Here is a 25823-nt window from a genome sequence, read left to right as displayed (position 1 = left end):
AGGTCCGATAGACCAGCCCCAAATAACTCCTCCCCTTTATACGGCAATACTTCCATGTGCCGTTTGGAATCCGCATCCCCTGACCACTGTCGCGTCCATAATGCTCTTCTGGCAGAGATGGACATAGCACTTACTCTTGATGCCAGGGTGCAAATATCCCTCTGTGCATCACGCATATATAGCAATGCATCCTTTAAATGTTCTATAGTTAACAAAATATTGTCCCTATCCAGGGTATCAATATTCTCAGTCAGGGAATCCGACCATGCGACTCCAGCACTGCACATCCAGGCTGAGGCGATTGCTGGTCGCAGTATAACACCAGTATGTGTGTATATACTTTTTAGGATATTTTCCAGCCTTCTATCAGCTGGTTCTTTGAGGGTGGCCGTATCAGGAGACGGTAACGCTACTTGTTTAGATAAACGTGTGAGCGCCTTATCTACCCTAGGGGGTGTTTCCCAACGCGCCCTAACCTCTGGCGGGAAAGGATATAGTGCTAATAATTTATTAGAAATTAGCAGTTTTTTATCGGGGGAAACCCACGCTTTATCACACACCTCATTTAATTCATCTGACTCAGGAAAAACTATTGGTAGTTTTTTCACACCCCACATAATACCCTTTTTTGTGGTATTTGTAGTGTCAGAAATGTTCAATGCCTCCTTCATTGCCGTGATCATGTAACGTGTGGCCCTACTGGACATTACGTTTGTCTCGTCACCGTCGACACTAGACTCAGTATCTGTGTCTGGGTCTGTGTCGACCCACTGAGGTAACGGGCGTTTTAGGGCCCCTGACGGTGTCTGAGACGCCTGGACAGGCACTAATTGATTTGCCGGCTGTCTCATGTCGTCAACAGTTTTTTGCAAAGTGCTGACATTATCACTTAATTGTTTCAATACAATCATCCAGTCAGGTGTCGACTCCCTAGGGGGTGACATCACTAACACAGGCAACTGCTCCGCCTCCACATCATTTTCCTCCTCATACATGTCGACACACGCGTACCGACACACAGCACACACACCGGGAATGCTCTGATAGAGGACAGGACCCCACTTAGCCCTTTGGAGAGACAGAGGGAGAGCCTGCCAGCACACACCCAGCGCTATATATATATACAGGGATAACCTTATATAAGTGTTACTCCCTTATAGCTGCTGTTTATATCGTTATTTGCTGCCAAAAGTGCCCCCCCTTCTCTTTTTTTACCCTGATTCTGAAGCAGGACTGCAGGGGAGAGTCAGGGAGCCGTCCTTCCAGCGGAGCTGTGAGGGAAAATGGCGCTTGTGTGCTGAGGAGATAGGCTCCGCCCCTTCACGACGTCCTTATCTCCCGCTTTTTTGTGTAAAAATGGCAGGGGTTAAAATACATCCATATAGCCCAGGAGCTATATGTGATGTATTCTTTTTGCCACCTAAGGTATATTCTGTTATATTGCGTCTCAGGGCGCTCCCCCCCCAGCGCCCTGCACCCTCAGTGACCGGAGTGTGAAGTGTGCTGAGAGCAATGGCGCACAGCTGCGGTGCTGTGCGCTACCTTAGTCTGAAGACAGGATGTCTTCTGCCGCCGATTTCACCGGACCTCTTCGTCTTTTCTGGCTCTGTAAGGGGGACGGCGGCGCGGCTCCGGTGACCCATCCAGGCTGTACCTGTGATCGTCCCTCTGGAGCTAATGTCCAGTAGCCTAAGAAGCCCAATCCACTCTGCACGCAGGTGAGTTCGCTTCTTCTCCCCTTAGTCCCACGATGCAGTGAGCCTGTTGCCAGCAGGACTCACTGAAAATAAAAAACCTAAACTAAACTTTTATTCTAAGCAGCTCAGGAGAGCCACCTAGATTGCACCCTTCTCGGCCGGGCACAAAAATCTAACTGAGGCTTGGAGGAGGGTCATAGGGGGAGGAGCCAGTGCACACCACCTGATCCTTAAGCTTTTATTATTGTGCACTGTCTCCTGCGGAGCCGCTATTCCCCATGGTCCTTACGGAGTCCCAGCATCCACTAGGACGTCAGAGAAAATAAGAATTTACTTACCGATAATTCTATTTCTCGTAGTCCGTAGTGGATGCTGGGGACTCCGTCAAGACCATGGGGAATAGCGGCTCCGCAGGAGACAGGGCACAAAAATAAAGCTTTAGGATTAGGTGGTGTGTACTGGCTCCTCCCCCTATGACCCTCCTCCAAGCCTCAGTTAGGATACTGTGCCCGGACGAGCGTACACAATAAGGAAGGATATTGAATCCCGGGTAAGACTCATACCAGCCACACCAATCACACCGTATAACTTGTGATCTGAACCCAGTTAACAGCATGACAAACTTAGGAGCCTCTGAACAGACGGCTCACAACAATAACAACCCGAATTTGTTTGTAACAATAACTATGTACAAGTATTGCAGACAATCCGCACTTGGGATGGGCGCCCAGCATCCGCTACGGACTACGAGAAATAGAATTATCGGTAAGTAAATTCTTATTTTCTCTAACGTCCTAAGTGGATGCTGGGGACTCCGTCAGGACCATGGGGATTATACCAAAGCTCCCAAACGGGCGGGAGAGTGCGGATGACTCTGCAGCACCGAATGAGAGAACTCAAGGTCCTCCTCAGCCAGGGTATCAAATTTGTAGAATTTTGCAAACGTGTTTGCCCCTGACCAAGTAGCAGCTCGGCAGAGTTGTAATGCCGAGACCCCCCGGGCAGCCGCCCAGGATGAGCCCACTTTCCTTGTGGAATGGGCCTTGACAGATTTAGGTTGTGGCAAGCCTTCCACAGAATGTGCAAGTTGAATTGTGCTACAAATCCAACGAGCAATCGTCTGCTTAGAAGCAGGAGCACCCATCTTGTTGGGTGCATACAATATAAACAGTGAGTCAGACTTTCTGACTCCCGCCGTTCTTGAAATATATATTTTCAATGCCCGGACCACGTCCAACAACTTGGAATCCTCCAAATCATTAGTAGCCGCAGGCACCACAATAGGCTGGTTCAGGTGAAACGCTGACACCACCTTAGGCAGAAAATGAGGACGCGTCCGCAGTTCTGCCCTGTCCGTATGGAAAATCAGATATGGGCTCTTATATGATAAAGCCGCCAATTCTGATACTCTCCTGGCTGAAGCCAGGGCCAGTAGCATGGTTACTTTCCATGTAAGATACTTCAACTCCACCGATTTGAGCGGCTCAAACCAATGGGATTTGAGAAAATCCAAGACTACATTAAGATCCCACGGTGCCACTGGGGGCACAACCAGGGGCTGTATATGTAGTACTCCTTTTACAAAAGTCTGGACTTCAGAAACTGAAGCCAATTCTTTCTGGAAGAAAATCGACAGGGCCGAAATTTGAACCTTAATGGACCCCAATTTGAGGCCCATAGACAATCCTGTTTGCAGGAAATGTAGGAATCGACCCAGTTGAAATTCCTCCGTGGGGGCCTTCCTGGCCTCACACCACGCAACATATTTTCTCCAAATGCGGTGATAATGTTGTGCAGTCACCTCCTTCCTGGCTTTTACCAGTGTAGGAATGACCTCTTCCGGAATGCCTTTTTCCCTTAGAATTCGGCGTTCAACCGCCATGCCGTCAAACGCAGCCGCGGTAAGTCTTGGAATAGACACGGTCCCTGCTGAAGCAGGTCCCGTCTTAGAGGTAGAGGCCACGGATCCTCCGTGAGCATCTCTTGAAGTTCCGGGTACCAAGTTCTTCTTGGCCAATCCGGAGCCACTAGTATCGTTCTTACTCCCTTTTGCCGTATAATTCTCAGTACTTTTGGTATGAGAGGCAGAGGAGGGAACACATACACTGACTGGAACACCCACGGTGTTACCAGAGCGTCCACAGCTATTGCCTGAGGGTCTCTTGACCTGGCGCAATACCTGTCCAGTTTTTTGTTGAGGCGGGACGCCATCATATCCACCATTGGTTTTTCCCAACGGTTCACAATCATGTGGAAGACTTCTGGATGAAGTCCCCACTCTCCCGGGTGTAGATCGTGTCTGCTGAGGAAGTCTGCTTCCCAGTTGTCCACTCCCGGAATGAATACTGCTGACAGTGCTATCACATGATCTTCCGCCCAGCGAAGAATCCTTGCAGCTTCTGCCATTGCTGTCCTGCTTCTTGTGCCGCCCTGTCTGTTTACGTGGGCGACTGCCGTGATGTTGTCCGACTGGATCAACACCGGCTGACCCTGAAGCAGGGGTTTTGCCAGACTTAGAGCATTGTAAATCGCTCTTAGCTCCAGTATATTTATGTGAAGAGACATCTCCAGGCTTGACCATACTCCCTGGAAGTTTCTTCCCTGTGTGACCGCTCCCCAGCCTCTCAGACTGGCATCCGTGGTCACCAGGACCCAGTCCTGTATGCCGAATCTGCGGCCCTCTAACAGATGAGCACTCTGCAACCACCACAGAAGAGACACCCTTGTCCGTGGCGATAAGGTTATCCGCTGATGCATCTGCAGATGTGATCCGGACCATTTGTCCAGCAGATCCCACTGAAAAGTTCGTGCGTGGAATCTGCCGAATGGAATCGCTTCGTAAGAAGCCACCATCTTTCCCAGGACTCTTGTGCATTGATGCACAGACACTTTCCCTGGTTTTAGGAGGTTCCTGACAAGTTCGGATAACTCCCTGGCTTTCTCCTCCGGAAGAAACACCTTTTTCTGAACCGTGTCCAGAATCATTCCCAGGAACAGCAGACGTGTCGTCGGGGTCAACTGAGATTTTGGAAAATTCAGAATCCACCCGTGTTGTTGCAGCACTAGTTGGGTTAGTGCTACTCCATCCTCCAGCTGTTCTCTGGACCTTGCCCTTATCAGGAGATCGTCCAAGTAAGGGATAATTAATACGCCTCTTCTTCGCAGAAAGACCCGAGGTGCCGTGTACAATCCAAACGGCAGCGTCTGAAACTGATAATGACAGTTTTGCACCACGAACCTGAGGTACCCTTGATGTGAAGGGCAAATTGGGACATGCAGGTAAGCATCCTTTATGTCCAGGGACACCATAAAGTCCCCTTCTTCCAGATTCGCTATCACTGCTCTGAGTGACTCCATCTTGAACTTGAATTTTTGTATGTACAGTTTCAAAGATTTCAGATTTAGAATAGGTCTTTCCGAGCCGTCCGGCTTCGGTACCACAAATAGCGTGGAGTAATACCCCTTTCCCTGTTGTAGGAGGGGTACCTTGACTATCACCTGCTGAGAAAACAGCTTGTGAATGGCTTCCAATACCGTCGCCCTGTCTGAGGGAGACGTTGGCAAAGCAGACTTTAGGAACCTGCGAGGGGGAGACTTCTCGAATTCCAACCTGTAACCCTGAGATACTACCTGCAGGATCCAGGGGTCCACCTGTGAGCAAGCCCACTGTGCGCTGAAATTCTTGAGTCGACCCCCCACCGCTCCTGAGTCCGCTTGTAAGGCCCCAGCATCATGCTGAGGGCTTTGCAGAACCCTGGGAGGGCTTCTGTTCCTGGGCAGGGGCTGCTTGCTGCCCTCTCTTACCCCTTCCTCTGCCCCGAGGCAGATATGACTGTCCTTTTGTCCGCTTGTTCTTATAGGACCGAAAGGACTGCGGCTGAAAAGACGGTGTCTTTTTCTGTTGGGAGGGGGTCTGAGGTAAAAAGGTGGATTTTCCGGCAGTTGCCGTGGCCACCAGATCCGATAGACCGACGCCAAATAATTCCTCCCCTTTATACGGCAATACTTCCATATGTCGTTTGGAATCCGCATCACCTGACCACTGTCGCGTCCATAAACTCCTTCTGGCAGATATGGACATCGCATTTACTCTCGATGCCAGAGTGCAAATATCTCTCTGAGCATCTCGCATATAAAGGAAAGCATCCTTTAATTGCTCTATAGTCAATAAAATACTGTCCCTATCCAGGGTATCAATATTTTCAGTCAGGGAATCCAACCAGACGACCCCAGCACTGCACATCCAGGCTGAGGCGATGGCTGGTCGCAGTATAACACCAGTATGTGTGTATATACTTTTTAGGGTAGTTTCCAGTCTCCTATCAGCTGGATCCCTGAGGGCGGCCGTATCAGGAGACGGTAACGCCACTTGTTTTGATAAGCGTGTGAGCGCCTTATCCACCCTAGGGGGTGTTTCCCAGCGCGCCCTAACCTCTGGCGGGAAAGGGTATAATGCTAATAACTTTTTTGAAATTAGCACTTTTCTATCTGGGTTAACCCACGCTTCATCACATACATCATTTAATTCCTCTGATTCAGGAAAAACTACAGGTAGTTTTTTCACCCCCCACATAATACCCCTTTTTGTGGTACTTGCAGTATCAGAGATATGCAAAGCCTCCTTCATTGCCGTGATCATATAACGTGTGGCCCTACTTGAAAATACGTTTGTTTCATCACCGTCGACACTAGATTCAGTGTCTGTGTCTGGGTCTGTGTCGACCGACTGAGGTAAAGGGCGCTTTACAGCCCCTGACGGTGTCTGAGACGCCTGGGCAGGTACTAACTGGTTTGCCGGCCGTCTCATGTCGTCAACTGATTTTTGTAATGTGCTGACATTATCACGTAATTCCATAAACAAAGCCATCCATTCCGGTGTCGACTCCCTGGGGGGTGACATCACCATTATCGGCAATTGCTCTGCCTCCACACCAGCATCGTCCTCATACATGTCGACACACACGTACCGACACACAGCAGACACACAGGGAATGCTCTTATCGAAGACAGGACCCCACTAGCCCTTTGGGGAGACAGAGGGAGAGTTTGCCAGCACACACCCAAGCGCTATAATATATATGGGAACAACCTTATATAAGTGTTGTTCCTTATAGCAGCTTAAATATATCAAAATATCGCCAAAAAATGCCCCCCCTCTCTGTTTTACCCTGTTTCTGTAGTGCAGTGCAGGGGAGAGTCCTGGGAGCCTTCCTCACAGCGGAGCTGAGCAGGAAAATGGCGCTGTGTGCTGAGGAGAATAAGCCCCACCCCCTATTTCGGCGGGCTTTTCTCCCGGAGTTTTAGATATCTGGCATGGGTTAAATACATACATATAGCCTCAATGGCTATATGTGATGTATTCTTTTGCCATAAAGGTATTAAATATTGCTGCCCAGGGCGCCCCCAGCAGCGCCCTGCACCTTCCGTGACCGCTTGGTGTGAAGTGTGTGACAACAATGGCGCACAGCTGCAGTGCTGTGCGCTACCTTCATGAAGACTGAAGAGCCTTCTGCCGCCTGTTTCCGGACCTTCAATCTTCAGCATCTGTAAGGGGGGTCGGCGGCGCGGCTCCGGGACGAACCCCAGGGTGAGACCTGTGTTCCGACTCACTCTGGAGCTAATGGTGTCCAGTAGCCTAAGAATCCAATCCATCCTGCACGCAAGTGAGTTGAAATTCTCTCCCCTAAGTCCCTCGATGCAGTGAGCCTGTTGCCAGCAGGACTCACTGAAAATAAAAAACCTAAAAACTTTTTCTAAGCAGCTCTTTAGGAGAGCCACCTAGATTGCACCCTGCTCGGACGGGCACAAAAACCTAACTGAGGCTTGGAGGAGGGTCATAGGGGGAGGAGCCAGTACACACCACCTAATCCTAAAGCTTTATTTTTGTGCCCTGTCTCCTGCGGAGCCGCTATTCCCCATGGTCCTGACGGAGTCCCCAGCATCCACTTAGGACGTTAGAGAAAGTTCCATTTACCACAACGCGCTGCTCCCCATTATCTAACCAATTTCTGACCCAAATGCATGTTGTGCTTACTAGTGCTAGTTCTTGTAACTTATAGATAAATCTCATGTGCGGTACTGTGTCGAAAGCCTTAGCAAAGTCTAAAAAGATTACATCTACCTCCTTACCCTGATCAAGGTTCGCACTAACCGTTTCATAAAAGCCTAGTAAGTTTGTTTGACATGATCTATCCTTCACAAATCCTTGTTGGTTTCTATTAATAACCTTATTGGCTTCAAGGAACTTGTGTATACTATCCCTTAGAATACCTTCCAGTATTTTCCCCACTATAGATGTAAGACTAACTGGTCTATAATTACTCAGGTCAGCTTTACTTCCCTTTGTGAATATCGGCACTACTTCTAATATACGCCAGTCTTTGGGAACCATGCCTGATGTAAGTGAGTCATTGAAGATCAAAATACCGGTCTTGCTAGTTCAGAATGAAGCTCCATGAGAACCCTTGGGTGAATTCTGTCGGGACCAGGTGACTTATTAATCTTAATTTTTTTTTAATCAGTCACGGACTACCTCCTCACTTAAATAAGCATTTAGCAGTGATCCATTATCTTTGCTGAGATTGTGTGTTAATCCCTGTATCTGGTCCTCTCTTGTGAATACCGATGAGAAAAACTAATTTAATTTTTCCGCTATGTATTATTGTTTTTGATTAAGACTCCGAGTTTGTCCTTTAAAGGGCCTATACTCTCCTTCTTTAATCTTTTGCTGTTGATATATTTAAAAAAAACTTTTTTGGGTTTGATTTGCTTTCCTTTGCTACTAGCTTTTCAGTTTCTACTTTAGCCGCTCTTATTTCTTTTTTGCATATTTTGTTACAATCCTTATAGTGCTGGAATAACTCTGCATTCCCGTCCGATTTGTATTTTTTCAATGAGCGCTTTTTTTACACATTAGTTCCTAAATGTTTTTGTTAAGCCACATTGGTTTGGAATTTTTTGCCCTATGCTGCCCATGGGAATACATTTACGAGTATTACTAATGAGCAGTAATTTTAATACCTACCATTTCTCCGTAGTATTTTTCCTTGAAACAAAATTTCCCATTCTGTGTCCCTTAAAGCTTCCCTCATTATGTCAAAGTTGGCTTTCCTAAAGTTTAGAGTCCTAGTTGAGCCTATATAGGACTGCTTATGAAAACTGATATTGAATGTGACCATATTTTGGTTGCTGTTTCCCATGGGCTCCCCTATAATAATATTTGATATCAATTCCCCATTGTTAGTTAATACCAGGTCTAAGATTGCATTGTACCTAGTTGCTTTCACGATTAGTTGAAGTAAATAGTTATCATTTAGTGTGTTTAAAAAAATATTACCCCTAGCAGTATCACATAAATCATTTGTCCAATTTATCTCCGGATAGTTAAAATCTCCCATTACTATTACGTCTCCTACTCCTGCAGATTTTTCAATTTGCTTCAGTAACATTTCCTTTTCAGACACATTAATACCAGGTAGCTTGTAGCATAGCCCCAATACTATCTTTTTTGTTCCCTTTCCCCCACATGCAATTTCTACCAATAACATCTCAACAGTATTTACAGTCCCCATGTGAATATCTTCCCGTATATCAGGTTTTAAAAACGGCTTTACGTAAAGACATACCCCTGCAGCCCGTTTATTTAATCTATCTCTCCTGAACAGTGTATAACCTTCTAGATCAGTGCTTTTCAACCACTGTGCCGTAGCACACTAGTGTGCCCTGAGCAGTCTCCAGGTGTGCCGCCATAGAAGCAGAGCCAGGCCCATCAGTGTGTTGATGCTACTGAGGCCCTGGAACGATCAATACTGGTGGGTTTAGTGGTTGCAGAGCCAGTTCTAATTTTAGGCCCGGGCAGTGTTGGGCTCTTCTGGCTTTCTCATATGTGGCTCAGGAGTTACCTATGGAGAAGCTGCGACATGACATCTTAGGACATCTTAGGACATGCATAACCATTATATTTGAGTGTGTCTTGGCAATATTTATCTAGTTTAATGTGCCGTGAGTTGTAAAAGGCTGAAATTATCTTCTCTAAATTGACTGTCCAATCATGAAATTTGTCCCACCAAGTTTCAGTAATGCCTATAATATCATACTGTTTGCTTGCTGCAAGGACTTCTAGTTCCCCCTTTTTACCTGTAAGGCTTCTAGAGTTTACATACATACAACTAAGATAAGTATTTTCCCTTGTGCTAAGGACATAATTTCTTATAACCCATTGCCCAGGAAATAGCCAGCCCACCAGACAGTGAGCTGGCTGGATAGGCAATACAGGCAACAGTGTACTATTGTATGTGCCACAGTAGTCCAAACTGTGTTTGTGGCACAGAAAAGCAGTTTAAATGATGAAAATTGTCAGCTGCTCACAAGTGTTGTCCACGTTCTGTTAAAAAAACACATTGTAGTACTTTAATATCTATGAGTACTATTACAAAGTTTACTTGCAAGTTGTGACTTTTACATTGCATTTCTTAGTCTTATGGGCCCTACACATTAGGCGACCTGACGCCGAGCTGCCCGACGGCCGATATGGCAGGCAGGCGACCCGGTGGGGGGAGGTGACAGGGGGAGTGAAGTTTCTTCACTCCCCCGTCACCCGGCTCCATAGCAGTGCATGCTAATATGAACAAGATTGTCCATATTGGCTTGCAAGCATAAGCGACCCGGCACCAACAATGAACGAGCGTGGGGCCGCGCATCGTTCATCGATGTTGCCTACACACTGAACGATATGAACGAGTTCTCATTCATTAATGAACAAGAACATTCATATCATTCAGTTATATCACCTAATGTGTAGGACCTATAAGATAACTATCTTGGGCGTAATTCAGATCTCATCACTGCTGTGCGTTTTCTCACAGCAGGTGATCAGGTACTAAATGCGCATGCACCGCAATGCGCACGCACGTTGGACAACAACAAAGGGTATCGCTGGTCAGCGGCGGGATGGTGTGAAAAATCCGTTCACATGGGCGTTTGCAAGGTGATTGATAGGAGGAAGCGATTTGTGGGTAGTAACCTGGCCATTTACTGGGAGTGTTTGGAAAAACGTAGGCATGCCCAGGTGTTTTCAGGGAAGGTGTCTGACATCAGCTCCGGCCCTGATCAACCTGATGTGATCACACTGGAAGAGTAAGTCCTGGGCTGCACAGAGACTACACACACTTAATTTTAGCAGCTCAGTGTACACATAGCATCGCTCACTTGCACAGCGAAAATACACTCCCCCTGTAGGCGGTGACTATCTGAACACAGGAGAGCAAAAAATGCAGCCCAGCAATCAGATCTGAATTACCCTCTTGGTTGCCATACAAATCATTTGGATTCAATATTAGAAATATTACTGTTCTCTACATAGTGTGGGTATGTACTTTTGAATGTTATTTATTTATATTGTAATAAATATGAAACCATTCAAATTGTATCAAAATGTTTAATAAAAAGATTCTTTAAACAAACCAAATCTTACTATATTTCCAATAGATGTTTGTATTGTACAAAATATTGTGTGTGTGACCCATGAAAGTTCACAAAAAATATTAAGCAGCCACCTACAGTAGCTTAAATAACTTCTACAGGGAAGCTGCAAAAGCCGAACCATGTGCACTACATATAGCCTGAAATCCCTGAGGTGCCCTGGATTGACAAACGGCAGAGACTACATTCACAACCACCGCAATATGGGGTGACACTGTATGGGATGTTAACTTTCCTGGGGACATAACAGATATTAATAAAGAGACTAACACATGTATGCTTTATATTTCTGTACAAAGATTATTACTGATTTTGTATAATTTCAACTTCTAAAGATTTTTATTGCGTGCTATAAGGTCAAAAGTTCAGTGGTCAGATTTCTGCTGGCTAATGCTAGGGGGATAACAGGCAAAATCTCAGCTCTTTGTAAATTACGGTTTACATAATAGAGTACTAATTCACATACAGCAGCTACTGTCATGCCTAATACAACCACCACCCCACCAGGATTTCCCTCTCGCCACAAGTTAGAGGAATGGTATCTTCCCAATACACTGTCAGAAACACACATTTCTATTAAACAAGTCAGCCCTGATGAGGTTTGCTTCCGGCATGGAGTAATATTTATAAATAGTGTGTGCTCAGCATTACAACAACCATACTGTACTGTAATGGCATATATTTGGTTTGTTTTACTGGATAAAAAGGTCGTTTTTGAACATTTATTACTTCAATAAAAGTTCTTTATACAGTGCCATCCTATTACTCAGTACTTTACAGAAATGTTGAAGTCCCTGCCCCATTGGGGCTTAAGGTCCATACACACTTGCAGATAAAATGAGCGGCGTCGCTCATTTTCCCCCTCCCTGAGCGATGTCGCTCATTTTACCGGCAAGTGTGTATGGGGCCAGCGACGACCGATGTGCTGCCCCGCGGGTCGGCAACGATCGTCACTGTCGGTAGGGCATGCATGCAGGATCTGGACTGTCGTCCACGCCCTGCATGCAGGGCTGGCAGAGGCGTGACGTCACTGAGCGATATGAGCAGTCATATCGCTCAGTGTGTACAGTCGGCCGTTGACCGGCCGGCCTGGGAGGGGGAAACATTAGATGACGTCGCTCACAGAGCGACATCGTCTAATGTGTATGGACCTTTACAATCTATAATATTGGTTCACACTGCATATTGTTATGGCTGCTTCCACACCATGCAAGTAGAAAACAAAAGAAGTAGTAGGGCAGCGCTTTACCAGACTGTACATACTTATTTTTAGTTTTTGGTGGACCAACACTTTTAATAAATGTTTAGTTCTATAAACTAAAGATCCACTAGTGTGCTTGTCAATGTATACAGATAAGTAATAATTAAAAATACTTAAGGAGCGATGTATTAAGTCTACAAGAGAGATAAAGTGGAGAAGTTCATAGCAGCGGCACCAATAAGGTTCTAGTTAACATTTATCTAGTACAGTCCATAAAAAGACAGAAGCTGATTGATTACTACCACACTTTCTCTCTTGAAGTTTGATTTATCTCACTCTTAGGGGTCAATGTAATAGGGTGCGAGTTGCCGGAGGTGCAGGACTTCAGGTGAGAATGCCCATGTTTTTAGCAGCAATCATTTACAAGGCAAAACAGGTTGCTTTTCCCTTGTAAATGATTGCCGCTTTAAAAATAAGGGCATTCTCACCCAAAGTCCCACACCTCCGACCTATTCAATCAAGCCTCATTTTTTCCGACAAGTTGTCGGAAGACTGTTGGAATACACGCAGATCAGTGGCTTCAGCCGCCGAGCTGCGTGTATTGTCAGAATCGGGGCCAACCTGTCAGGTTTGGCCCGGCATTGAATAGAGAGCTGTCGGGTCCTTTCCATCAGAAAGGACCCGACAGCAATTGAATATACCCCTATGTATATTAGTTTTGGTACATGCTCTCTTCATGTGGGATTCCAGCCCAACTCAAGGTTGTCAAAGGAGATCCTACTTACTATAACTATACACTGTATAATGTAATCATTGTGTATTCTGCGCTCATTTACGGTTGAAAAACGTCAATGTTACTGTTTTTTGGTGGGGGACAAAAACCTAACTGACCATATGTGTGGGGCCCTCGTGTATATGTAAGAATTATTAACTTACCTTTCAACATTACGGTTAATTAAATTGAGACAAATGAGGCTGTCATGTGACCCTCCTGCATTACAAACCTCCCACCCCATTTTCAAATAAACCACATCCTTTTTATCCAGCCGAAAAACTGGGGCTGTCATGTAAATTGTGATTAGTGGGTACGACTACTGATAACTTCGGGTGAGGAGGTATGGGGTGTGTGAAGTTCTTTGTCCAAGTTACCTAAACTACAGTCAATTGTTTGATGAATTTTAATTGGGCCTCATCTAATATAGCAATTCTGTGTTGTAGAGCAACCCTCAGTCCGATTTGTATATTAAAGAACTAGTATTTTGAACCTCTATTCCTTCCATCCACCCCTTTACAGAAAGAGTAGAAGGTGTTGCAAAAATGGCTGAGAAGAAGGTTTGGACCCATGCTTTCTAGTGACAAATCTTAACTATTTTAGCTGTGAATAATATGGGGTTTTAAATTAATTGCGGTACACATTCTGTGACCTGTTTCAGCATATTCGGCCATGAGGAGGACTTGGTGTGTGGCCCTGAGAATAAGATGCTGAGCTGCCTTATTTGAGGCGAGGGTCATTGTGTTCTTGACGCATGCTCATGCCTCTGGCATGCATAAGCTGTTCATATGCAAGAAAGTTTTCTTTGCTCCATTGGTTGGGATAGTGCGAGTTACAGGCACTCTCTTGCACCAATCAGAGGGCAGGAATTCTCTGACTTGAAGCTTCCTATTTCCACCTGTTGGCTGTGCTGTCCAGTCAGCTGTATGGCAGCAGGCTGTGTGGGAGTCCAGACTCCAGTGGGAGTGGGGCCAACAAAGCAAATGGTGTTTCTGGGCCCCATGACACTGTGGGAGCTTGGATAACTTACATTCTATGTATCAAGGTACCATTGCTTGAAGGATCTCTACTGATATCTCATGGATGAGTCCCTACAACACCTAGCACAGAGAGCCCTGAAGCTTTAAAGGCGTCTGATAAGCAAATATACCACAACACGCCTGTTATTTATTATGTGAGGAAGACATTCTTGCTCCTCTAAAATTAAATTACTGGTTTTAAAAAAATTAGTGTTTTTAATGGTGGAAATAAGCATTAGTAAAATGGTTTTCTTTTGCCAACATACAGCCAATGCATCAATCGGATTGGGACAATTCAGTAAGTACACTAGATATAGTTGCCGTTCTCCTATTAGGCAAAGCAGGAGAGAGAAAAAGCCACTGAACTTAATGTGATTAAGTGATGTTAAAAACAAAAGATGATGCAAAGCAAATGCGTCACAGGATCAGAGAGGATTCTTAACCCGTTTAGTGCTAGATGGAAATTTAATGCATTGTTTTTCCTCTTTCACTCACAGCTGAAGCAACTAATCCAGGAAGTGTTAGCTATTATTAGGCATGGATAATCTTATAGTCAATTGTTTCTATTGGATTTCACAGTTTTACTACAATGCTGTCCTTAAGTATAGTTCGTTTATGTAACATTCGAGTTCTCACAGGAGATCCTGGGAATAGGTGAGAAGTTACTAGAGTAAAATGACATTTTATATTACTCTGTGTAAACTAAACACAGAAAAAAAATGTTTTTGTTGACAGGATGCACACTAAATAAACTCAGAGCAGATCTCAAGTAAGTGAATTTTAAGACAGACGTTAAAGACACAATAAGCTGCAAGAGCAATTGTGGAAATGTGTCCCAGAGCTGGGGCAGCATGTCGCTCCCAGTGCTGGGAATACAGCAGCTGTGGGGAGTGGTCGGTGTCGGGAACATCTATTATCTCCCAGCACTGTACTTGCAATGATGTAGCACCGCAGAAACAGCATTTAAAAATTGGTTCCAGATCGGCAGCCAATAAGAAACTGCTGCGGCAGATGTTTGAATAGGGTGCCACCAGCGAACCAATCATGGCTTGTGAATCTGCAGCCAATGAGAAGCAGCCCGCAGTGATCCAATTGTGACTTGCCACATCATAGCTTGACCCGCCCCCGGCGACTGACGTCAGATGTTGCCCGGGCGTAAGAGCCAGCAGAAGTGCGGCAGAGGAAGAAGAAATTAGATGCCAAGGGAACACCTCCAGTGGCTGTGGATGAGTCCAGAAGATGGCACGTTCAAAAGAGAAGACAAGCGGCACAGGCTGGATGAAATAAATAAGAAGTGGTACAGCGGGGTAGGACGAGGAGAGGATAACTAAAGAAGCTGAGGACAGGAGAGGCATAGAGGGTGATAAGCACCTGTTGCCTCTCCCAAAGGTACAGGTAGGCCCACTGGGGTACCTTCCTGTGCTAAACCACCACCACCACCACCAGGGATCGGGCACTAAGCCGTGGGGACAGACAGGTCCTAGGCCCTATTGATTTAAGTGACCCCATTTAGGTAAATAAAGTAATCTGGGCACTAGACCCATGCCCGGGGTTAGGCAGGCTAAAGGCCTGAGCCACAAATAAGAGTGACTGTAGGCGTTAGGCACAGAACACTCATCTGGCCTATAATTAGGCATGCCAAAATCAATATCAATAAGGTATTCCAGGAAAACATAGCATTTCGTATGCAGAGACAGCCGCGGTCGCACACGGAATATAGGCATGCCGCATATATTTTTAATCAGCAAAAGCTGCTTGTGCATCCTATTTTTATCATTTTTGCAAATAAGACACATTTTCATGGAAAAAGTCACACAAAAAGACGCTCAATACTACCAACTACCTGATCAACATGACTAGCAGGCCTGTTTAACAGGCAGGGAGGCTGCTAGATGAAAAAAATATAACTAGGCCACTACACATGCAAATCTGTATTAGCATTTATAGGCATGTCACTTGTTGTTCTCTATTACTCTGATAGCCACTGACCACAGGGACGTGCGGTGAGCTAAACAGCTAAGGAGGCACTAGCTAGCACCAGAACCAGATTTACTGTACATGCAATATATGAGCCAAAGCGTACATCTGGACATTATACACAGGTGCAGCAGTATCAACTCCTGGAAATCTGGTGAGTTTTGATTAGAGATGTGCGGAAAAGTTAGCCAGGTGAGGCCATAGACTTTTTGCTCCAGAGTTTTGGCTATAAAACATATTAGAATAATGCAAAAAAGATATTTCAAACATATTCTTTGTATTTTTCATATACTTTATACAGTCAAAACTCTGGCACAAACGTTAGTATGACAGGAAAGGCTCTGCCTCACCCCACCACACGCCACTGACTTACCATGTGTACCAGCGATTGCAGCATTGGGCCAGTACTCTCTAGGTGTGAGGGACTAATCAATTTTTCATGCAGATATAGAGTAGGCTGGGCTCTACAGTATGGAATTATTATGCGGTTTAGGGGTTTGCAAACTGCCACGCTAGAGCTCTAGCATTGCAGTCTGGCTGTATTATCTGAGCTATGAAAGGAGACCACCCACAAGCACAGCAATTGTACCTGTTGCAGACTGCTACTACGGACCGGAACGACAACTCAGAGTGATAAAACAGGCTGACTGTGCCCCTAGAGCTCTACAGAGACATGTGACAGTCTTAATGCCGTTTGCACATTGCACTTTCACTACTAGTGCTGGTCAGTGATTGAGATTAGTGTGGTCCTCGGCACCATACATATGTGTCCTTTACTAGCATTGCCTCGTTGCATACTCATGGCCGCACGCATCGCAGCACTGCTATGATAAGCTATGCTGTGCATACGCATGCCGCTGGAAAATCGCAAATTTCCTTCATCGCAGCAACGACCGTAAAGGACACATCTGTATCTACATACAACTAGCAGACACGAGAAGGGACACCTGCATTACCAGTGGTAAAACCGCAGATTCGCCTGTGAGTAGGCAGGAGCAGCATTCCCACTACACTGACACTAAGGTGTCTCATTGGCAAGTACAGCCACTGGGCACGTTTATCTTAAATTACCAGTCAGCCATACAGGGAGACTGATTGAGCTTAAATATCTCTGCTTCATTGCAGAGTCCGGATTTGGACGTTGCTGAACATAACCACTTGTACTATTTGCAAAAGGAAGACTCTGACATTTGGTTGAGGCTCTATTACCCTCTCTTATTGCTAGCTGTTCAGTAATAGGTGGACTACCTAGAAAGGTTATTATTATTTACTATAGGCTGATGTTTATAGAAGGACAATCATTAATCTAGAGATTGTAGTGACCATTATACACAAGGTTGGACTGGCCCACGGGGGTACAGGGGATACCACCGGTGGGCCATACTGCCTTGGGAGCCCACCTCCTCCTCTAGGGATCAGGTTCCAGACTGCGCTGTTACTAATCTAGTACATTATTTTCCATACACTACAGTATTTACTGTATATATTTATCTAGAGGACCAACTCTTGCAAAATGGTTAGGCAAACCAATGTGGCGGCTGGGCACACCCCCTCTAGAGACTGTCCACACCCCTAAACATGGGCCCCTACCACTGCATTCCCCCTGTGGGCCCTACATGCCCCAGTCCGACACTGATTATACAGGTTCTCCTCACTTAACTACTTGTTTAACAACACTGGGACTTACAACCAGCTCTCTGACCAGCTGGAAATGGCACTTTAATTATTTTTATAATTTTCAATTATTGTATTTTTATGTTCTGTAACACTGTACATTATGTGAGAGTTATGCAATGTAAAACAAACTCATCAAGTTGAAATTTCATTTTAAAACTTAGTTTATTTATAATAAATAAAAATGATTACCTGTATTAAGTATGGGCTCCTCTATTTCGTTTAACACCCTAGTCGTAGGAACGGAACTCGGTCTTTAAATGAGGAGCATCTGTATGGGCATTTATTTTAATTCTTTCCTGGAAGTGTTATTGACATTTTATAAGTAATACATATAGGGGCAAATTCAATTGCCAGCGGGAAATTAAAAAAAAACCTGCGGCACTGGGTATTGCTATGCAATTAGAGAATCTCGCACCTCCAGAGCAAGTGTGATTTTTCCATAAATAGTAAATTTTAGAAAAATTAATTGGGATTTACTCTGGCACCCTCGCGGATGAAGCCCCCCTTCCCCCTCCGAGAACTAATTAAGCAATGGTATGTTTCCAAATGCATACTTAAGTCTGTAATTACTAGAGATGAGCGCCTGAAATTTTTCGGGTTTTGTGTTTTGGTTTTGGGTTCGGTTCCGCGGCCGTGTTTTGGGTTCGAACGCGTTTTGGCAAAACCTCACCGAATTTTTTTTGTCGGATTCGGGTGTGTTTTGGATTCGGGTGTTTTTTTCCAAAAACACTAAAAAACAGCTTAAATCATAGAATTTGGGGGTCATTTTGATCCCAAAGTATTATTAACCTCAAAAACCATAATTTACACTCATTTTCAGTCTATTCTGAATACCTCACACCTCACAATATTATTTTTAGTCCTAAAATTTGCACCGAGGTCGCTGTGTGAGTAAGATAAGCGACCCTAGTGGCCGACACAAACACCGGGCCCATCTAGGAGTGGCACTGCAGTGTCACGCAGGATGTCCCTTCCAAAAAACCCTCCCCAAACAGCACATGACGCAAAGAAAAAAAGAGGCGCAATGAGGTAGCTGTGTGAGTAAGATTAGCGACCCTAGTGGCCGACACAAACACCGGGCCCATCTAGGAGTGGCACTGCAGTGTCACGCAGGATGGCCCTTCCAAAAAACCCTCCCCAAACAGCACATGACGCAAAGAAAAAAAGAGGCGCAATGAGGTAGCTGTGTGAGTAAGATTAGCGACCCTAGTGGCCGACACAAACACCGGGCCCATCTAGGAGTGGCACTGCAGTGTCACGCAGGATGGCCCTTCCAAAAAACCCTCCCCAAACAGCACATGACGCAAAGAAAAAAAGAGGCGCAATGAGGTAGCTGACTGTGTGAGTAAGATTAGCGACCCTAGTGGCCGACACAAACACCGGGCCCATCTAGGAGTGGCACTGCAGTGTCACGCAGGATGTCCCTTCCAAAAAACCCTCCCCAAACAGCACATGACGCAAAGAAAAAAAGAGGCGCAATGAGGTAGCTGTGTGAGTAAGATTAGCGACCCTAGTGGCCGACACAAACACCGGGCCCATCTAGGAGTGGCACTGCAGTGTCACGCAGGATGTCCCTTCCAAAAAACCCTCCCCAAACAGCACATGACGCAAAGAAAAAAAGAGGCGCAATGAGGTAGCTGACTGTGTGAGTAAGATTAGCGACCCTAGTGGCCGACACAAACACCGGGCCCATCTAGGAGTGGCACTGCAGTGTCACGCAGGATGTCCCTTCCAAAAAACCCTCCCCAAACAGCACATGACGCAAAGAAAAAAAGAGGCGCAATGAGGTAGCTGACTGTGTGAGTAAGATTAGCGACCCTAGTGGCCGACACAAACACCGGGCCCATCTAGGAGTGGCACTGCAGTGTCACGCAGGATGTCCCTTCCAAAAAACCCTCCCCAAACAGCACATGACGCAAAGAAAAAAAGAGGCGCAATGAGGTAGCTGACTGTGTGAGTAAGATTAGCGACCCTAGTGGCCGACACAAACACCGGGCCCATCTAGGAGTGGCACTGCAGTGTCACGCAGGATGTCCCTTCCAAAAAACCCTCCCCAATCAGCACATGATGCAAAGAAAAAGAAAAGAAAAAAGAGGTGCAAGATGGAATTGTCCTTGGGCCCTCCCACCCACCCTTATGTTGTATAAACAAAACAGGACATGCACACTTTAACCAACCCATCATTTCAGTGACAGGGTCTGCCACACGACTGTGACTGATATGACGGGTTGGTTTGGACCCCCCCAAAAAAAGAAGCAATTAATCTCTCCTTGCACAAACTGGCTCTACAGAGGCAAGATGTCCACCTCATCTTCACCCTCCGATATATCACCGTGTACATCCCCCTCCTCACAGATTATCAATTCGTCCCCACTGGAATCCACCATCTCAGCTCCCTGTGTACTTTGTGGAGGCAATTGCTGCTGGTCAATGTCTCCGCGGAGGAATTGATTATAATTCATTTTAATGAACATCATCTTCTCCACATTTTCTGGATGTAACCTCGTACGCCGATTGCTGACAAGGTGAGCGGCGGCACTAAACACTCTTTCGGAGTACACACTTGTGGGAGGGCAACTTAGGTAGAATAAAGCCAGTTTGTGCAAGGGCCTCCAAATTGCCTCTTTTTCCTGCCAGTATAAGTACGGACTGTGTGACGTGCCTACTTGGATGCGGTCACTCATATAATCCTCCACCATTCTATCAATGTTGAGAGAATCATATGCAGTGACAGTAGACGACATGTCCGTAATCGTTGTCAGGTCCTTCAGTCCGGACCAGATGTCAGCATCAGCAGTCGCTCCAGACTGCCCTGCATCACCGCCAGCGGGTGGGCTCGGAATTCTGAGCCTTTTCCTCGCACCCCCAGTTGCGGGAGAATGTGAAGGAGGAGATGTTGACAGGTCGCGTTCCGCTTGACTTGACAATTTTGTCACCAGCAGGTCTTTCAACCCCAGCAGACCTGTGTCTGCCGGAAAGAGAGATCCAAGGTAGGCTTTAAATCTAGGATCGAGCACGGTGGCCAAAATGTAGTGCTCTGATTTCAACAGATTGACCACCCGTGAATCCTTGTTAAGCGAATTAAGGGCTGCATCCACAAGTCCCACATGCCTAGCGGAATCGCTCCCTTTTAGCTCCTTCTTCAATGCCTCCAGCTTCTTCTGCAAAAGCCTGATGAGGGGAATGACCTGACTCAGGCTGGCAGTGTCTGAACTGACTTCACGTGTGGCAAGTTCAAAGGGCATCAGAACCTTGCACAACGTTGAAATCATTCTCCACTGCACTTGAGACAGGTGCATTCCACCTACTATATCGTGCTCAATTGTATAGGCTTGAATGGCCTTTTGCTGCTCCTCCAACCTCTGAAGCATATAGAGGGTTGAATTCCACCTCGTTACCACTTCTTGCTTCAGATGATGGCAGGGCAGGTTCGGTAGTTTTTGGTGGTGCTCCAGTCTTCTGTACGTGGTGCCTGTACGCCGAAAGTGTCCCGCAATTTTTCTGGCCACCGACAGCATCTCTTGCACGCCCCTGTCGTTTTTTAAAAAATTCTGCACCACCAAATTCAAGGTATGTGCAAAACATGGGACGTGCTGGAATTTGCCCATATTTAATGCACACACAATATTGCTGGCGTTGTCCGATGCCACAAATCCACAGGAGAGTCCAATTGGGGTAAGCCATTCCGCGATGATCTTCCTCAGTTGCCGTAAGAGGTTTTCAGCTGTGTGCGTATTCTGGAAAGCGGTGATACAAAGCGTAGCCTGCCTAGGAAATAGTTGGCGTTTGCGAGATGCTGCTACTGGTGCCGCCGCTGCTGTTCTTGCGGCGGGAGTCCATACATCTACCCAGTGGGCTGTCACAGTCATATAGTCCTGACCCTGCCCTGCTCCACTTGTCCACATGTCCGTGGTTAAGTGGACATTGGGTACAACTGCATTTTTTAGGACACTGGTGAGTCTTTTTCTGACGTCCGTGTACATTCTCGGTATCGCCTGCCTAGAGAAGTGGAACCTAGATGGTATTTGGTAACGGGGGCACACTGCCTCAATAAATTGTCTAGTTCCCTGTGAACTAACGGCGGATACCGGACGCACGTCTAACACCAACATAGTTGTCAAGGACTCAGTTATCCGCTTTGCAGTAGGATGACTGCTGTGATATTTCATCTTCCTCGCAAAGGACTGTTGAACAGTCAATTGCTTACTGGAAGTAGTACAAGTGGGCTTACGACTTCCCCTCTGGGATGACCATCGACTCCCAGCGGCAACAACAGCAGCGCCAGCAGCAGTAGGCGTTACACGCAAGGATGCATCGGAGGAATCCCAGGCAGGAGAGGACTCGTCAGAATTGCCAGTGACATGGCCTGCAGGACTATTGGCATTCCTGGGGAAGGAGGAAATTGACACTGAGGGAGTTGGTGGGGTGGTTTGCGTGAGCTTGGTTACAAGAGGAAGGGATTTACTGGTCAGTGGACTGCTTCCGCTGTCACCCAAAGTTTTTGAACTTGTCACTGACTTATTATGAATGCGCTGCAGGTGACGTATAAGGGAGGATGTTCCGAGGTGGTTAACGTCCTTACCCCTACTTATTACAGCTTGACAAAGGGAACACACGGCTTGACACCTGTTGTCCGCATTTCTGGTGAAATACCTCCACACCGAAGAGCTGATTTTTTTGGTATTTTCACCTGGCATGTCAACGGCCATATTCCTCCCACGGACAACAGGTGTCTCCCCGGGTGCCTGACTTAAACAAACCACCTCACTATCAGAATCCTCCTGGTCAATTTCCTCGCCAGCAACACCCATATCCTCCTCATCCTGGTGTACTTCAACACTGACATCTTCAATCTGACTATCAGGAACTGGACTGCGGGTGCTCCTTCCAGCACTTGCAGGGGGCGTGCAAATGGTGGAAGGCGCATGCTCTTCACGTCCAGTGTTGGGAAGGTCAGGCATCGCAACCGACACAATTGGACTCTCCTTGTGGATTTGGGATTTCAAAGAACGCACAGTTCTTTGCGGTGCTTTTGCCAGCTTGAGTCTTTTCAGTTTTCTAGCGAGAGGCTGAGTGCTTCCATCCTCATGTGAAGCTGAACCACTAGCCATGAACATAGGCCAGGGCCTCAGCCGTTCCTTGCCACTCCGTGTGGTAAATGGCATATTGGCAAGTTTACGCTTCTCCTCCGACAATTTTATTTTAGGTTTTGGAGTCCTTTTTTTACTGATATTTGGTGTTTTGGTTTTGACATGCTCTGTACTATGCCATTGGGCATCGGCCTTGGCAGACGACGTTGCTGGCATTTCATCGTCTCGGCCATGACTAGTGGCAGCAGCTTCAGCACGAGGTGGAAGTGGATCTTGATCTTTCCCTAATTTGGAACCTCAACAGTTTTGTTCTCCATATTTTAATAGGCACAACTAAAAGGCACCTCAGGTAAACAATGGAGATGGATGGATTGGATACTAGTATACAATTATGGACGGGCTGCCGAGTGCCGACACAGAGGTAGCCACAGCCGTGAACTACCGCACTGTACTGTGTCTGCTGCTAATATATAGACTGGTTGATAAAGAGATAGTATACTCGTAACTAGTATGTATGTATAAAGAAAGAAAAAAAAACCACGGTTAGGTGGTATATACAATTATGGACGGGCTGCCGAGTGCCGACACAGAGGTAGCCACAGCCGTGAACTACCGCACTGTACTGTGTCTGCTGCTAATATATAGACTGGTTGATAAAGAGATAGTATACTCGTAACTAGTATGTATGTATAAAGAAAGAAAAAAAAACCACGGTTAGGTGGTATATACAATTATGGACGGGCTGCCGAGTGCCGACACAGAGGTAGCCACAGCCGTGAACTACCGCACTGTACTGTGTCTGCTGCTAATATATAGACTGGTTGATAAAGAGATAGTATACTCGTAACTAGAATGTATGTATAAAGAAAGAAAAAAAAACCACGGTTAGGTGGTATATACAATTATGGACGGGCTGCCGAGTGCCGACACAGAGGTAGCCACAGCCGTGAACTACCGCACTGTACTGTGTCTGCTGCTAATATATAGACTGGTTGATAAAGAGATAGTATACTCGTAACTAGTATGTATGTATAAAGAAAGAAAAAAAAACCACGGTTAGGTGGTATATACAATTATGGACGGGCTGCCGAGTGCCGACACAGAGGTAGCCACAGCCGTGAACTACCGCACTGTACTGTGTCTGCTGCTAATATATAGACTGGTTGATAAAGAGATAGTATACTCGTAACTAGTATGTATGTATAAAGAAAGAAAAAAAAACCACGGTTAGGTGGTATATACAATTATGGACGGGCTGCCGAGTGCCGACACAGAGGTAGCCACAGCCGTGAACTACCGCACTGTACTGTGTCTGCTGCTAATATATAGACTGGTTGATAAAGAGATAGTATACTCGTAACTAGTATGTATGTATAAAGAAAGAAAAAAAAACCACGGTTAGGTGGTATATACAATTATGGACGGGCTGCCGAGTGCCGACACAGAGGTAGCCACAGCCGTGAACTACCGCACTGTACTGTGTCTGCTGCTAATATATAGACTGGTTGATAAAGAGATAGTATACTCGTAACTAGTATGTATGTATAAAGAAAGAAAAAAAAACCACGGTTAGGTGGTATATACAATTATGGACGGGCTGCCGAGTGCCGACACAGAGGTAGCCACAGCCGTGAACTACCGCACTGTACTGTGTCTGCTGCTAATATATAGACTGGTTGATAAAGAGATAGTATACTCGTAACTAGTATGTATGTATAAAGAAAGAAAAAAAAAACACGGTTAGGTGGTATATACAATTATGGACGGGCTGCCGAGTGCCGACACAGAGGTAGCCACAGCCGTGAACTACCGCACTGTACTGTGTCTGCTGCTAATATATAGACTGGTTGATAAAGAGATAGTATACTCGTAACTAGTATGTATGTATAAAGAAAAGAAAAAAAACCACGGTTAGGTGGTATATACAATTATGGACGGGCTGCCGAGTGCCGACACAGAGGTAGCCACAGCCGTGAACTACCGCACTGTACTGTGTCTGCTGCTAATATATAGACTGGTTGATAAAGAGATAGTATACTCGTAACTAGTATGTATGTATAAAGAAAGAAAAAAAAACCACGGTTAGGTGGTATATACAATTATGGACGGGCTGCCGAGTGCCGACACAGAGGTAGCCACAGCCGTGAACTACCGCACTGTTCTGTGTCTGCTGCTAATATAGACTGGTTGATAAAGAGATAGTATACTACTAATATTATATACTGGTGGTCAGGTCACTGGTCACTAGTCACACTGGCAGTGGCACTCCTGCAGCAAAAGTGTGCACTGTTTAATTTTAATATAATATTATGTACTCCTGGCTCCTGCTATAACCTATAACTGGCACTGCAGTAGTGCTCCCCAGTCTCCCCCACAATTATAAGCTGTGTGAGCTGAGCAGTCAGACAGATATATAATATATATAGATGATGCAGCACACTGGCCTGAGCCTGAGCAGTGCACACAGATATGGTATGTGACTGACTGAGTCACTGTGTGTATCGCTTTTTTCAGGCAGAGAACGGATATATTAAATAAACTGCACTGTGTGTCTGGTGGTCACTCACTATATAATATATTATGTACTCCTGGCTCCTGCTATAACCTATAACTGGCACTGCAGTAGTGCTCCCCAGTCTCCCCCACAATTATAAGCTGTGTGAGCTGAGCAGTCAGACAGATATATATAATATTATATATAGATAATAGATGATGCAGCACACTGGCCTGAGCCTGAGCAGTGCACACAGATATGGTATGTGACTGAGTCACTGTGTGCTGTGTATCGCTTTTTTCAGGCAGAGAACGGATTATATTATGTACTCCTGGCTCCTGCTATAACCTATAACTGGCACTGCAGTAGTGCTCCCCAGTCTCCCCCACAATTATAAGCTGTGTGAGCTGAGCAGT

The sequence above is a fragment of the Pseudophryne corroboree genome, chromosome 3 (genome assembly GCF_028390025.1).
Source record: "Pseudophryne corroboree isolate aPseCor3 chromosome 3, aPseCor3.hap2, whole genome shotgun sequence".
NCBI classification, from domain to species: Eukaryota; Metazoa; Chordata; class Amphibia; order Anura; family Myobatrachidae; genus Pseudophryne; species Pseudophryne corroboree.
Note: the sequence above shows the minus strand (reverse complement) of the source record.